A 15,056-nucleotide genomic window follows, 5' to 3' on the forward strand; every position below is an offset into this window, starting at 1 on the left:
ATCTCGTACTTGGCTGCATACGATTGAATATCGTTTTATGATTTATTTGAATACTTATTAGTAAATGTATGAACTCACTCAGTATATTCCCATATATTGACCCCTCACAGATTTTCTTTCAGGTTAAAGACGCTATTGACGTAACGAACTTCTATCCTACTTCCAAAAGTCTGTATTTTTGAAAGTATGTAAAGAAACAGTACTTTACTCTTAGAGCTGCAGTAGATAAGTGTTTTACAAATCAGCTTGTATTATATGGTTTTCTGTAAATATAACTTTAACGTTTTAAAGTTAATGATGTTTTACGCTAGCTGCGTTTTGATATTTGAGACTGCCAAAGGATATGTATGCCTGGCATGTGTGCTTCTGCATGACGTTTATGATATTTGCGAAAAATTATTTTACTTTTTTTTAGGCTTGCTACGGGTTTCGGAGCAACCACTCCCATTCCCTAGCGCCGGTCTCGGCCCATGAGATTGGGTCGTGACAATGTTGGTATCAGAACATGGTCCAGTTACCATTATTTATGTTAGAAGAGTGTTATGTGATTAAGTTCTTAGGATTCTACTGCAGCACATAGGACTTGAGTCTTGTCTTTGTTACGTATTTATTTGATTTTTAAACTTCTAGCTTCCCTTCTAGGATGTGAGTCTGTCATACGTGTGTGTTCACATGTGATGAGATGCGCGTTTAATACGATATACGATTGCGATAATGTGCGATTTTGTGGTTAAGTAACGTTGTTTGTCTTGGTCAGGATGTCTGACCAACGACAAGAAGAAGAGCGAGCTGCCGCTGCAGCACGAAACGTTATAGAAAGGGCGCATGACGTCCATCCAAAAGCTCAAGATGAGTCTTCTGTTCACGGCGGAGGTGGTGGCCAAGAGGCCCAGGCGCATGCACCTGGAGTGCAAGCACAAGCCCATCAACCTAATGTTGTGGGTTTTGACCTGAACCAGTTCCTTACGGGAATTGCGGCTATGCAAGCTAATCAGGCGGAGGTGCAGAATATGCATCGTGAACAACTACAGCAGCAACAGTTGCATAACGTTGCTTTCACTGACCGAGATATCGTCTTAGCTTACATGCGCCATAAGCCAACTAAGTTTGACGGCTCAGGTGATGCTCTTGATTTCCTAGAAGAAGTAGAACGTAACGCTCGACGTCTGCAAGCTAACGAGAGACAGACCATCATTATGGTGGAAATGTCAATGAAAGGACCCGCGAAGGATTGGTTTCAGCAGCACATTCAGCTAACCATGAATACTATGACCTGGGCTGAATTTGCAAACCACTTTAGAGAATACTTCTTACCATATGCGGTGACGGAGAGTTATCGTAATCAGTGGCTGACCTTGAGTAGAGGCAATCGGTCTGTGCAAGAGTTTGTGACGGAGTTTACCAGTGTAAGTAGGTTTGCACCAGACCTGACTGCAGACCCAACTAGAGTGAACTCGAGGTTTGTAGAGGGTCTAGGAGCTGAATTTGTGAGTCTGACGTCTGATATCGGAAGAACTCTAGTGCAACTGATTGACAGCGCTAGGCAAATGGAAGCTTCTTTGATCCGTTTTGGGAAGATTCCCGATCCTTCTAATATTGCGCCTATGAGAGGTGATGTATTTCGCGGCGTACAGCGTGAACCTACCCAGTCATACGTTAGAAGTTATTCTCGACCCCCATCACGTCAGCAGAGAAATAAGAAAGTTCGGTATGGAACTAGAGTCAGTACTTCAGGCACTGGATTTAGTGCCAGATCTATGAGTGATATGGGAGGCGGAGTTCCCATATGTCTAAACTGTAATAGGAGACACTACGGCGCGTGTTACCTTGCTAGTGGAGCATGTTTTAACTATGGTCAATGGGGCCATTTTGCTAGAGATTGTCCGAGGCAGATGCCTCAGGGCTCGATGACTACTGTAGTACAGCCTTCTTATCAGCAGCAGAGAACTGCACAGCAGACAGCATCAGGGTATGATCAGACAGGAAGTACCTTCACTGGCCAGAGAGGCCATGGTTACGAAAATCGAGGAGGAAGGAATGGCGGAGGTCGTGGTACTGGTCAAACTTCGCAGGCTGGCGGGAGTCAGGCTAGGGTCTTTGCACTGAATCCTCAGGAGGCTCAGGCTTCCAATGCTCAGGCTTCGCAGGCTGGCGCATTCGTTTGTTTCGCCTAGTTTTGCGAGAAAGTTAGGAGTGCAACCATCGTATCTTAGGAATCCTTTGTCCGTAGCTACTCCAGTCGGAGAGAGTGTGGAAGTTGGTATTGTTTATCCGTCTTGTCCTGTGAAAGTTCAAGGACGAGATTTGTTAGTTGACTTGATTGTACTCGAGGTATTAGCTTTTGACGTCATATTAGGAATGGATTGGCTAGCGCAGCACTATGCCAATGTGGATTTCCGGAAGAAGACGGTGACGTTCAACACTCCTGGAATTGAAGCTGTTTCAATCCAAGGTGACAAGATGGAATCTTCTACGAGTATTATCTCAGCTATTAAAGCTTGTCGCATGTTAAGGAAGGGATGTCAGGGATTCTTAGCGCTAGTACGAGACGTGGAGAAGAAAAGTGTAAGCTTAAGCGACGTACCAGTAGTATCTGAATATCCAGATGTCTTTCCAGAGGAATTACCTTGATTACCCCCAGATCGCGAGATTGAATTTTGTATCGAATTGGCTCCCGGCACGAAGCCGATATCGATACCTCCTTATCGAATGGCGCTAGCAGAGCTCAAGGAATTGAAAGATCAACTAGAAGAGTTGTTTGATCGTGGTTTCATCAGACCGAGTGTGTCCCCATGGGGTGCACCAGTGTTATTCATGAAAAAGAAAGATGGATCGCTTTGACTCTGCATCGATTATCGACAGCTAAATAAGGTAACGATCAAGAATAAGTATCCGTTACCTAGAATCGACGATTCGTTCGACCAATTACAAGGAGCGAAGTATTTTTCCAAGATCGACCTGAGGTCAGGCTATCATCAACTAAAGATTCGCGACAAGGATATTCAGAAGACTGCTTTTCGAACTCGATACGGACATTACGAGTTCCTCGTTATGTCATTCGGATTGACGAATGTGCCTGCAGCCTTCATGGACTTGATGAATAGGATATTCAAAATGTATTTGGATCAGTTCGTGATTGTGTTTATCGACGACAATCTGATTTATTCACGTTCAGAAGAAGAACATGTACAACATTTGCGGATAGTACTACAAACGTTAAGAGAGCACCAGCTTTACGCCAAATTCTCTAAATGTGAATTTTGGCTAACGGAAGTGGCTTTCTTAGGTCACGTGGTATCACAAAGTGGTATTAAGGTTGACCCAAAGAAGATCGAAGCTGTAATAGAATAGAAGAGGCCTGAATCAGTTACGGAAGTTCGAAGTTTGCTCGGCTTGGCAGGGTACTACAGACGATTTATACAGGATTTTTCGAAGATCGCTGTACCTTTGACAAAGCTAACTCAGAAGAATGCAAAGTTCAACTGGACGGACCAGTGCGAGCTCAGTTTTCTAAAACTGAAAGAGTGTTTGACGACAACACCAGTCTTAGCGTTACCAGAAGGAACTGACGGATTCACAGTTTACTGCGATGCATCAAAAGTTGGGCTAGGATGCGTCCTTATGCAACACGGTCGAGTAATCCCGTATGCTTCGCGACAGCTTAAGAAGCACGAAACAAACTACCCGACGTATGATCTAGAACTTGCAGCAGTGATCTTCGCGCTGAAGATTTGGAGACATTATTTATACGGCGCCACGTGCGAGATCTTTACAGATCATAAAAGCTTAAAGTATATTTTTGATCAACGAGAGTTAAACCTCAGACAACGAAGATGGATGGAACTGCTAAAAGATTACGACTGCACGATACAATACCATCCAGGCAAGGCCAATGTCGTGGCAGATGCCTTAAGCAGGAAGTCGGCAGGAAGTCTCGCGCATATTATAACGACATGGCGGAGACCATTAATTAACGAAATTTACACGATGTTCAGCCAAGGAGTGAAGTTCGAGATTTCATCTCTCGGAAATTTAATGGCCCAGCTAACAATACGATCAACATTGTTAGACCGAATTAAAGAGTTACAAGCGGATGACCCTCAATTAAAGCATCTAATTGAGGAAGTTCAACAAGGAAAGAGTCAAGATTTTAATATTGTTAACGGAATACTGAAATATGGCAATCGAATGTGCGTTCCAGACGTGGAAGACTTGAAACAGAAGATCATGGAAGAGACTCATGGAACGATGTATAGTGTTCATCCTGGTTCTACAAAAATGTATCATGACATCAAGACAACATATTGGTAGAGTGGAATGAAGAAAGATATCACGGAGTTTGTGGCTAAATGCCCAACATGTCAGCAAGTAAAATTGGAACATCAGCGGCCTTACGGATTTCTTCAGCCGTTACCCATCCCGGAGTGGAAATGGGAGCAAATCACGATGGATTTCGTAGTCGGATTGCCCAAGACGCAGAAAGGTTTTGATTCCATTTGGGTAATCGTGGATCGTTTGACGAAGTCAGCGCACTTCATACCGATCAAGATGACATTTTCTGCAGCAAAGTTGGCAGAGATATACATCTATAAGATCGTGAGCCTACACGGAGTCCCCGTGTCAATCGTGTCTGATAGAGGTTCCGTATTTACCTCTTATTTCTGGAAGAGCCTACAAGATGCGTTAGGAACGCGATTGAATTTCAGCACCGCGTTTCATCCTCAGACGGACGACCAGTCTGAGCGAACGATTCAAACATTAGAAGATATGCTTCGACTATGCGTATTAGACTTCAGAGGTAGTTAGGATACGTATCTACCTTTAGTCGAAGCATTATACGGGCGTAAATGTCGATCCCCTATTTGTTAGGATGAAATCGGTGAACGAAAGCTCACTGGAGCAAAAATCATTCAGATTACGTCAGAGAAAGTACTGTTGATAAAGCAGCGTTTGACTACTACTTCCAGTCGACAGAAGAGTTATGCAGACCCCAAGAGGAAAGATATCGAATTTCAGATCGGAGATTATGTCTTCCTCAAGGTATCACCGATGAAGGGAGTTATTCGTTTCGGAAAGAAGGGCAAGTTGGCTACGAGATATGTCGGACCATATCAGATCGTGGAACACATAGGCTCAGTTGCCTACAAACTGGCTTGCCATCGGAAATGTCGCAAGTTCATCCTGTCTTCCATATTTCCATGCTTCGGAAATATGTACCAGATCACTCTCGAATAATTCAACCGCAAGTGGTGGATGTGAGCGAGGAACTAACCTACGAGGAACGGCTAGTACAGATTGTCGACACGCAGATACGACAACTGCGGCAAAGAGAATTTCGATGGTGAAAGTTCTTTGGAGAAGTCAGTCCATAGAAGAGTGCACTTGGGAGACAGGGGAAGATATGAGACAGAAGTACCCATACCTTTTCATTCAAGGTACGTGGCTAATTTTAAATTTGAGGATGAATTTATTTTAAGGGGGGGTGAATGTAATACCCCAAAATATTTTAAGATAATTAAGTCGTGCCACGTGTCGAGATTTTCGATAAATTAAATTAAGAAGAAGGTAATTTAATTATATCGGAAATTTATAATAAATTTTAATAAGTTAATTAGCGGGATTTAAGGATTTAACTTCAGAAACTAATATAAAATAAATTATCAATCTCGTGACGGAAATTATTTCGCCGAAGTCCGTGAAATAATTTATAGTATTTATGGTAAAAGTTTCGAGTCAATCGGAGATCGTTTAAAATCTGGACGCGGATAGATTTTTGGACTAAATTGAAACTTTTGAAAAGTTTCAAGGACCAACGTGTATTTTAGACGATATATATATATATATATATATATAAATGAAGGATGAAGAATCATCCAGAATCATTCTATCAGTTTCTTTCTCATTTCTTCGTTTCAAACGGCGATCGATTACGGTTCGTCGCGCGGTTTTCGTTTCTCGTCCGTTTCTGACGTTCTATAACTCAAAACGATCGTATTTCGACGGGTAATCACGGTAAGTTTGACGTTTTATCGTTTAAACGAATATATTTTAAGTTATATCGATTCAAAGTGTTAAGCCACGAAACAATTTTATCGTTTTATCGATTATAGGATTGATATATAACGTTGAGCTTAGAATACGCGTTTTGGTTGAGTTTGGAGCGTTTTTACATATGTAGCAGGTCGGAAACCCCGGAATCGAACGTACGGTGCACGAACGTGCACCATCAATGGTGCACGAACGTGCACCACCAAGGTGCACGATCGTGCACCCCCCTGCACGAACGTGCACCCCCCCTGCACGAACGTGCACCCCCGATCCTCGCACCCCGATCTTCGTACCTCGATTGAATTAGTTGTATACGCGTGTCGAGGTTGGAAATCGATTGAAAACGATTAGGTATCAATTAACGTGAATAGTTAACCTAATGAGGTTAAACGAGAATTGAATTAGAAACGATATACAATCCGTAAACGAGTTAGATATCGTTTAACAGGATATGCGTGAGAAGCACGACGGTTAATGAAAATATAAAGTATCGTGTCTTGAGTCTAGAGTCAATCTTAGAATAGGATTCTGATATGAATCAAATGTTTTAATAATGTCTTAGATCCGGCAAGGCAAGAAGCAGCTGGACCAGTAGTTCGGGAAGCTTGACGTTCCTAAGCCCCGACGTACTTTTGGATAAGCGTTTTCTGTGAGTTTATACGATTTGCTTTTAAAGTATTTATTCAAACAATTATTTTATATTGCTTTATGTTTTATATGCGAAGTTTTTATATGAATTGCGCATACGCTTGATTTGAAACCAATATTGATCTGATGGAACGTGCTACCTATTGAGCGGCAATACGACTGTGTGATCACCAGTTTTGATTATGATTATGAAATTTGAGATTTGAAGTATAGTTCGATACGAGCGAGCACTCGGTTACGGTGTAACCTGGAGTCCCCGTATCTAGTGGGTTGGACCCACCAGTGAGTTGGACTCACAATTTGATATTAATGATTGGGTTGCTTGATTGATAATTAGTATGTTTGAGGATTAAGGTTTCAATCAGATCTCGTACTTGGCTGCATACGATTGAATATCGTTTTATGATTTATTTGAATACTTATTAGTAAATGTATGAACTCACTCAGTATATTCCCATATATTGACCCCTCACAGATTTCCTTTCAGGTTAAAGACGCTTTTGACGTAACGGACTTCTATCCTACTTCCAGAAGTCTGTATTTTTGAAAGTATGTAAAGAAACAGTACTTTACTCTTAGAGCTGCAGTAGATAAGTGTTTTACAAATCAGCTTGTATTATATGGTTTTCTGTAAATATAACTTTAACGTTTTAAAGTTAATGATGTTTTACGCTAGCTGCGTTTTGATAATTGAGACTGCCAGAGGATATGTATGTCTGGCATGTGTGCTTCTGCATGACGTTTATGATATTTGCGAATTTTTTTTAGGCTTGCTACGGGTTTCGGAGCAACCACTCCCATTCCCTAGCGCCGGTCTCGGCCCATGAGATTGGGTCGTGACACAAAATCAACATCAAACAAAAAAGGAATTATCTATTAAAGTAAGAAAAGTACAAAATACAAAACGTGCAACGGAGATACAATTAAAGAGAATAAAAACAAAGAATTATTTTCCTAAAGCACGATCCTTCGACATCTTCTCTAGCAACGTCTGGGCTATGACTTGAGGATCAAATCCGTTCACACCAGAAAGATTAATATCTGGGTTCTGCTCCAATAGCTTATTCCAAATGGCGAGATGATACTCGCCAATCATAGCAGAATAGAAGGCCTTCGTATCAAGAAGACAAATATGAAGCTTTTCGACTTCAGCCTTTAATTTATTCCTCTCCTCCCCGATATATGTGTTAATTGTTATCAGGTCTTCAATTTCATGAGTCATATCAACGGTCTTCTTTTCAAAAACTTTGACCTGGCTATCGTTAATGGCATCCTAAGCCTTCAACCTTAAAAGAAGCGAATCGTGCTCCTCTAAAGAAGCTTTTAAGTTTGCTCTTTCAGACTTAGACGTCGCCAAGAGAGTAGAGAAGCGTTCAGCTTCATCCTCGGCGCATTACCGGCGATCATTCAACACCAATATAACATGAAAAGCCTGCCACACGAAAAACCAAGACAAATAAATCGCCAAAGAAAATTGAATAAATAAACGAAGTTAGAAAAACTCACAGAAAAACCATGAAAGCATGCAATGTCTACCAGCTTATGTCCAGGCTTGGAGGCGAACCAAGTAATGTCTTCAGAAATCGCCAAACTCCTTATGTACTCAGCCAAAACTCGAGGGTTTAACAAGCTCGCTAGATCGTGACCCTCAACCCACTCTGCCAACTTTGGTGCAGATGCTGAACTACCACAGGGGGCTTCTCCCGAAGAGGATCCCTCATCAACACGACGTCTCTACCGTAACTGAGAATCTTTAATAACAGGATTCGAACTTGGATAAAAGGGGAATAGGGATAGCAGCCTCGCCATCAGCAGGTTCGCCGTCACCAGCTGCATCATCAGCAGCTTCATCAACCACGACGACTACCCCGTCGCCCGCTAACAAAATTGCCTTAGCAGGAACTAAAGCAACTTCAGCTTCAGCCTCGGGGCCTGGAACATCAACACCTATTGGGGCTCCGCCCATCGGAACATCCAGATCTATTTTGAAACCGGAAAGCAGATCGTCAGAGGAAGAAGACATCTTACAAAAGAAAGAGGAAAGGAAAACAGAGTTAGGAATAAACACCTTCAAGATATCCATAGTGAAGATCTGCCAAACCCATTGAGGGATTCTCCAAAGGAGACCACCGACATGACTATTTACCAAAACCGCTAAAATAGGGCGTTAGAAAATACTATGGAAAGATAAATTAAAGGAAAGAATAGACTCAAACAAGCTTAAAGGTGATGGATAATTTTGAATGCGATAAATGGAAAACCATCCGGAAAATGGAGGAAGGAGGAATCATGAATGACTATGAAATAGCGCTTCCTCCAACCATAATCTAAACACGGCAAATATATGGAAGAACGACCCTTCCTGCTGATAGCAAAAACAAAGCAGCTATCACACTTCCTCAACTCTACGAAATAATAAAAGATGTTAAGAGAAGGAGACTGAGCCGGAGCCTACATGCTTCTACAAAAGCGAGAATAACCTGAATAGTCCTAGGATAGAGTTCTCCTACGGCGATTCTCAAATCCCTACATAACTCTACCAAAACAAGATCTAAAGGAAACCGAAGACTAGCGGCGAATTGTTCTTCAAAAACAATGGCCCCGCAAGGCGAACCGGGGGACCCAAATGCAGGTTTTTGATAACCAGGTAACTTAACTCTATACTGAGATGGAAATTATACTTAAAATAAATTTCTCGAACTTCATCTTTGCTAAGGCAAGAGTCGGTGATAGCCATAGAGGCGAACTCTGTCTTTGCCCTCCTAGTGTCCATCTAAAGGCGATACGACACAAACGAATATCACAAAAGACCAAAGAAAGAAAAGATCAAAGAGGGTAAAATACCTAGGAAATGAAGAACACCAAGAACAAGTTACCTAGAATCTTGGAAATAATGAAAGCACTAAACGCAGAAGAAAAGGGGGTACGACGATTACCCAAAAGCAATGAAAACAAGACAAAAATCCTCAAAAATATTCTAAAAGTTACATGAGAAATACGACATAAAGATTGAAGACAAAAATAAGGTAAAGTGATGTTCAGAAAATGAAAGGTGAAAGTAAAATGCAGACAGAAGTTTAAATATGAGTTGAAAAGAATATCAGAAGACATCAACAGACACTTGTCTCAAAGTTAACCACAACAAAGAATGAATGGACGACACATGGCAGAGAGATAAAAAATGAAAATCTTGCTGGAAAAGCAAAACGACACGCCAGAATATGAATCGACTCGCCTTAAATGGAGCTAAAATTTACCAAGGCATTAATACCATAACTTCAGCAAACTTGCCGGGGGGGGGGGGGGGGGGCTAATAATGGATATCGAATCCTATCATAAGTACTATGTAGCCGAGTCGCAGGAGATCCATCCTTGGACGATATCGGATTCCCGCCTAAAGGGCTTAACCAGATAAAACCAGCGGTCGAGTCTATGAGATCGCCTCGAACTGGAATATAACCTCAATCCGCAAGGATAATACAGAATCCCCCGATGACTCAGACAAAGCGCGTCGACTTGGAGATTTGGCCAGATAACCAGATTTGCAAAGATTCTTGAGGATCCTTCTTATTCGGATACAAACTACAACTTAGAAAGATAAGTTTAGGAAGCCGAGATTATTTAGGAGATATTTCTAAATAAGACTCTTGCCTGGATAAGGAATCATACTCCTAATCTGGGTCAAACCCTACAAAATAGGAATCATTTTCCTATTTCAAGTATACAAGTTATACATTCAAATACTATATAAAGAGTTTGAGGTATGCCTAGACACACTATTACATTCATCTACTCAAAACACTGTTCAAAACTCAATATTGACTTTAGAATCAGAGAGTTAATCGGACAACAACCGTCTGTTAGCTTCTACCGTATTTTGCATGTTAATCCATCGGATCAGAAGACAGACTCCATGACTAACTTTAACATAAAAAGATAGCATGCACGAATTGCTATAAAACTAGCTAAATATAGCATTTTCTTGCCTTTTAAGATTAGATTTAGCATGAAATATAGCACGGTATTTGAGATGCTCATAGAATTCAAATTCATATTAACTTATAATAAAATATTTGTGCATCTATTTTTAAAGCCTCATGAGATAGTATTAAACTAATTAAATCAGATTTTACCCTAATTTTTGATCAATTTCTATTTAAAAACTTATTAGCTTTGACCAAATTCATTAACATCTTTTGTCAAAAAATAAGCTCATTTTAATCTATAATTTAAAAAAATTAAAAAAATTAAAGAAGTAATTTTTAAATTATCAATTATATAATTTTTTAAATAAACCATTGTATGATTTTTATTATAAATCTAGTAATTGGAATATCTTATTTGATTTTAAAAGGTTCAAGTTGGAAACTTCCATTGAAAGTAAAATAATATTTCTATAGATTGCAGGTATTTCATTTATATTTGCTATATATACCTGAGAAAAATTGTTTATTTACTATCCTTTCAGTGGCAGGTATTTATTAATGGAAAACTGCTATTTAAATTTTAAACCACTATTTTGTATCACTTAATGTGTCTTTTTACATGACAATATTTCATTCGTCTTATTATCCTTTAAAAATATATATTTTGAAAAAAAACTTTTAAAAAATTCACTTTTTTTATTGCCACGTCAAGTGGACGAAAGATGAGTTAAAAAGAAGTGTTATATATATAATTGCTCTTGTTAATGTTTATTGTATATAATTATATAAAAAAATGCTCATTTACAATATTACAAATTTAACTGAATTTTGTAAGGAATTACAAAAAACGTTTCAAAAATTAACCTAACAAACTTTATTTATTTCAGGAAGGCAAAACTCATTCTAAAGCCCCTCTATTTTACCATTTTTATTCGAGAAGCCCCTACCTCAAAGTTGCTCACGGCCGAATCTTTTTACTTTCAAAAATCGCATTTTTAAGCCCTTACGTGGATGGAAAATGGCAAGTGAAGGCACTCTCCATTAATTAACAGAAAAAGGTGACGTGGCGCTTTTTCCGATTTATTGATGCCCACGTGGTATATCAATTTAAGGACTTATTTTATATAAAATTATAATTTAATAAAAAATGGTAAAACACAATAATTTTGATGACAAAACTATCACACTCCATCTTCATAAACTCACTCCATCGCTGATCCTAAACACAATAACTTGCTGAAACCCTAATCCATCTCCACCACCACCGTATCCGTCGCCCCGTCTTCACCACCATCTGCCTCCGCCAACTACTACACCATCTCTTTAATTACAGTTCTTCATCTTTTTACCATCTGTATCTCCCTATAAATACCAAGGAACACCGAACAGAGCAACTCATCAATGGCTGCCAACAAATTTGCCACCATCTTACACAAAAACACCAATAAACTCACTCTTATTCTAGTCTACGCACTTCTTGAATGACTTCTCACATCAAGTTTGCTAATTACTTTGGTCTTAAAAGATCCTGTCTTTGGTGTTCTAGACTTGATCATTTCTTTGAGCCAATAAATCTTCAAAATCCTTACAGATCTCTTGTTTGTGAAGCTCGTGCTATATAGATTTCTCAACTGGGTTACTGTTTTAATCATAGGAAATTAGCTCAATGTCATATGGTAGAATAAAAACATATTCCTCTGATATGTGGTGTTTTGGTTAAGAAGATGAAGTGGGGAAGATGAATGAAACTCACCGTTTTGTGTGAATTAGAATAAAAGTAAAATATTATTTAAAGGTCCTTTAATTTTATATGTAATTCGTCCAATTTGCATATGGACTAATAGTTAAATAATCACTTAAAATTTTGTTTCTACACTCTCACATAACGGAAAGTGGGCTTCACTTGCCATTTTCCATCCACACAAGGGCTTAAAAATGCGATTTTTAAAAATAAAAGGACTCGGCCGTAAGAAATTTTAAGATAGGGGCTTCTCGAATAAAAATGGTAAAGTAGAGAAGTTTTAGGTTGGTTTTGCCTTGCAGGAATTCATTGAAAATGTCAACCACTATATCCATCTTTCTTTTATTTCATCCTCCTATTCCAAACAAGTCAAAAAGGAAAAGGGCAAATTAATTATGGGGATGTTTTTATCTTTTTATATATATTTTGGTGATAAAAACTTTTATTTTACATCAAATGTGACCATCAAATTTTATTAGTTTTTTTTTAAAAAAAATTATCACATATGCATTATTTTGTTTTGGAAGGTGAAATTTTAGATCATTATGTATATATGATAATCTTTTAGTAAAAAAATAAAATCAGGTTGCCATGTTTGTATTATTAGCCGGAAAAACTCTTGTTAAAATAAAATTAAGGGTTAATTGCATATAAAATCACTACCTTTACTTGAAATTTTAAAAATAACACGACCTTTAAAACATGTCAATTCAGGGCATCATCTTTCTTTTTTTTCAAAACAAAATGAACACATTTTTAGATAAAATTTTGCTGACTTGGACACTCGATTGGAGTACCACGTGTCATGCCACGTCAGTAAAAACGCCACTAAAAATATGCCCATGTTGTTTATGAAAACAAATAAAAGGTTGTGCCCTGAATTGCCACGTTTTAAAGGTCGTGTTATTTTGCAATTTCGTATAAAGATGACGATTTAATATGTAATTAATCTTAAAATTAAAGTTTAACAACCAAATTAAAAGAAAAATTCGGTAATGAAATTAAAACGAATAAAAAATTGTCTACGAATTGCATACCCTCACGATCAACTACCTCTCAAAAAGTACACAATATTAAAGAGAAATAAATATAATTAAGCAATATTAAGGGTTAATCATCTAAAAGTATTTCATTTTTTCATTTATGACCAAATTTTTGAAACAGTCAATTTTCAGTTTTAACAGTGATCATTTGTTCAAATTATAGTAAAAAAAGATTAAATATGCCCTTTCAAATTGTTCCGATTTGCCTTTTTACCATTAAAAATTCCAAGCGCATACTTGAACCTTCTCTACTTCAATTTAAATAAACGACTACAATTAAAACTGAAAATTGAATATAGATTAAAATAGACGATTGATAAATACAATTAATTTTACAAATGGTGTACTTTTTAATGTTTAAACATAGGCTAATAGACTCAAACACTGCCCATCTTTATTTATTTTTTTCAATAGCACCACAACGTTGTAATTTCGTCAATTTCACCCCATTTTGTATTTTTATGTTTCAATACCACCCTAAATTAAAAAAAAAATAGATGATTTTATTATTACTAGTCTCGCTTTACGTGTTTCACACGTGGCTCGTAGTGTGATTTTTCAATTTTTCAAATAAAATTTGATAAAATAGTTAATTTGTAATAGTTTATCTAATTAAATACTTTAGATGACTGTTTTAATTGTTTAAAAAAATTTAATTGGTACTTAAATTTTATAATTATAGAAAATTTTAATAGAAATATAAAGTAAAAATTAAAATAGTAGTTCATTGAAATAGTTTGTCTTATTTAAAATTCTATACGATTATAAAATAATTAAAATAGTAATCATTAAATAGTCAAAGTAGTATATTTTAATTAGTACTTTAAACAATTATTTCAACATATTAGTTTATTTTAGTTAGCACTCTAACTTAACTAAGCATAGTAGTTTATTTTAATTAGTATTCTAATTTTAATAATTATCTTAATAGTTTTTAATTAATAATTAAATTTTATAAGTAAAAAGACAATAACGTAAAAGTGTCTCCCCCTCCTATCCGTGCTTTTATATATAGTATAGATAGGGATTAAATGTTATAAAACAACCAAATTTAAGGGTCTTTTCTACTTGGCTAATTTCTAACAAGCCATTTAACTTAAAATACATTCAAACAAGCCCTCTTCTCTACCAGTTTAAAAAAAATAGAAAAAAATAAAAATCTACCTTTCCCGAAATCGTTTTCGGCAACTTCCCTGACCCGCTGCCGCTTCCGAACCGCCACTACCCGCCGTCGCTTCCGTAGACCAGTATCTGGTCTTCCATGGCAAAAGACCAGCAGATCTGCTGGTCTTCCATAGCCAGAAGACCCGAAAAACGAGCAACTCGTCCCCGCAAACGGTGGTGACGAAGAGCGGCGGGTCTGAAGTGAGGCGGTGATGAAAATATTTTATTTTATTTATTAATTTGTATTTTTTTTATTTTATGAAAAAGAAAGTTTGTTTGTGTAATTTAAAACATCATATTGATATTTAGGACTTTAAAAAATATGAAGAATTTGTCTTGAATTTTATATAAATAAAAAAAGTTTAATTTAATACTTCAGTGTGCTATTAAAACGTAAAAATACAAAATAAGATGCAATTGACGAAATTGCAACGTCGTGGTGCTATTGAGAAAATAGTAAAGGTGGGTAGTTTTTAATGCCTATTA

This window comes from Mercurialis annua, linkage group LG1-X, assembly GCF_937616625.2.
Source record: "Mercurialis annua linkage group LG1-X, ddMerAnnu1.2, whole genome shotgun sequence".
Classification (NCBI taxonomy): Eukaryota; Viridiplantae; Streptophyta; class Magnoliopsida; order Malpighiales; family Euphorbiaceae; genus Mercurialis; species Mercurialis annua.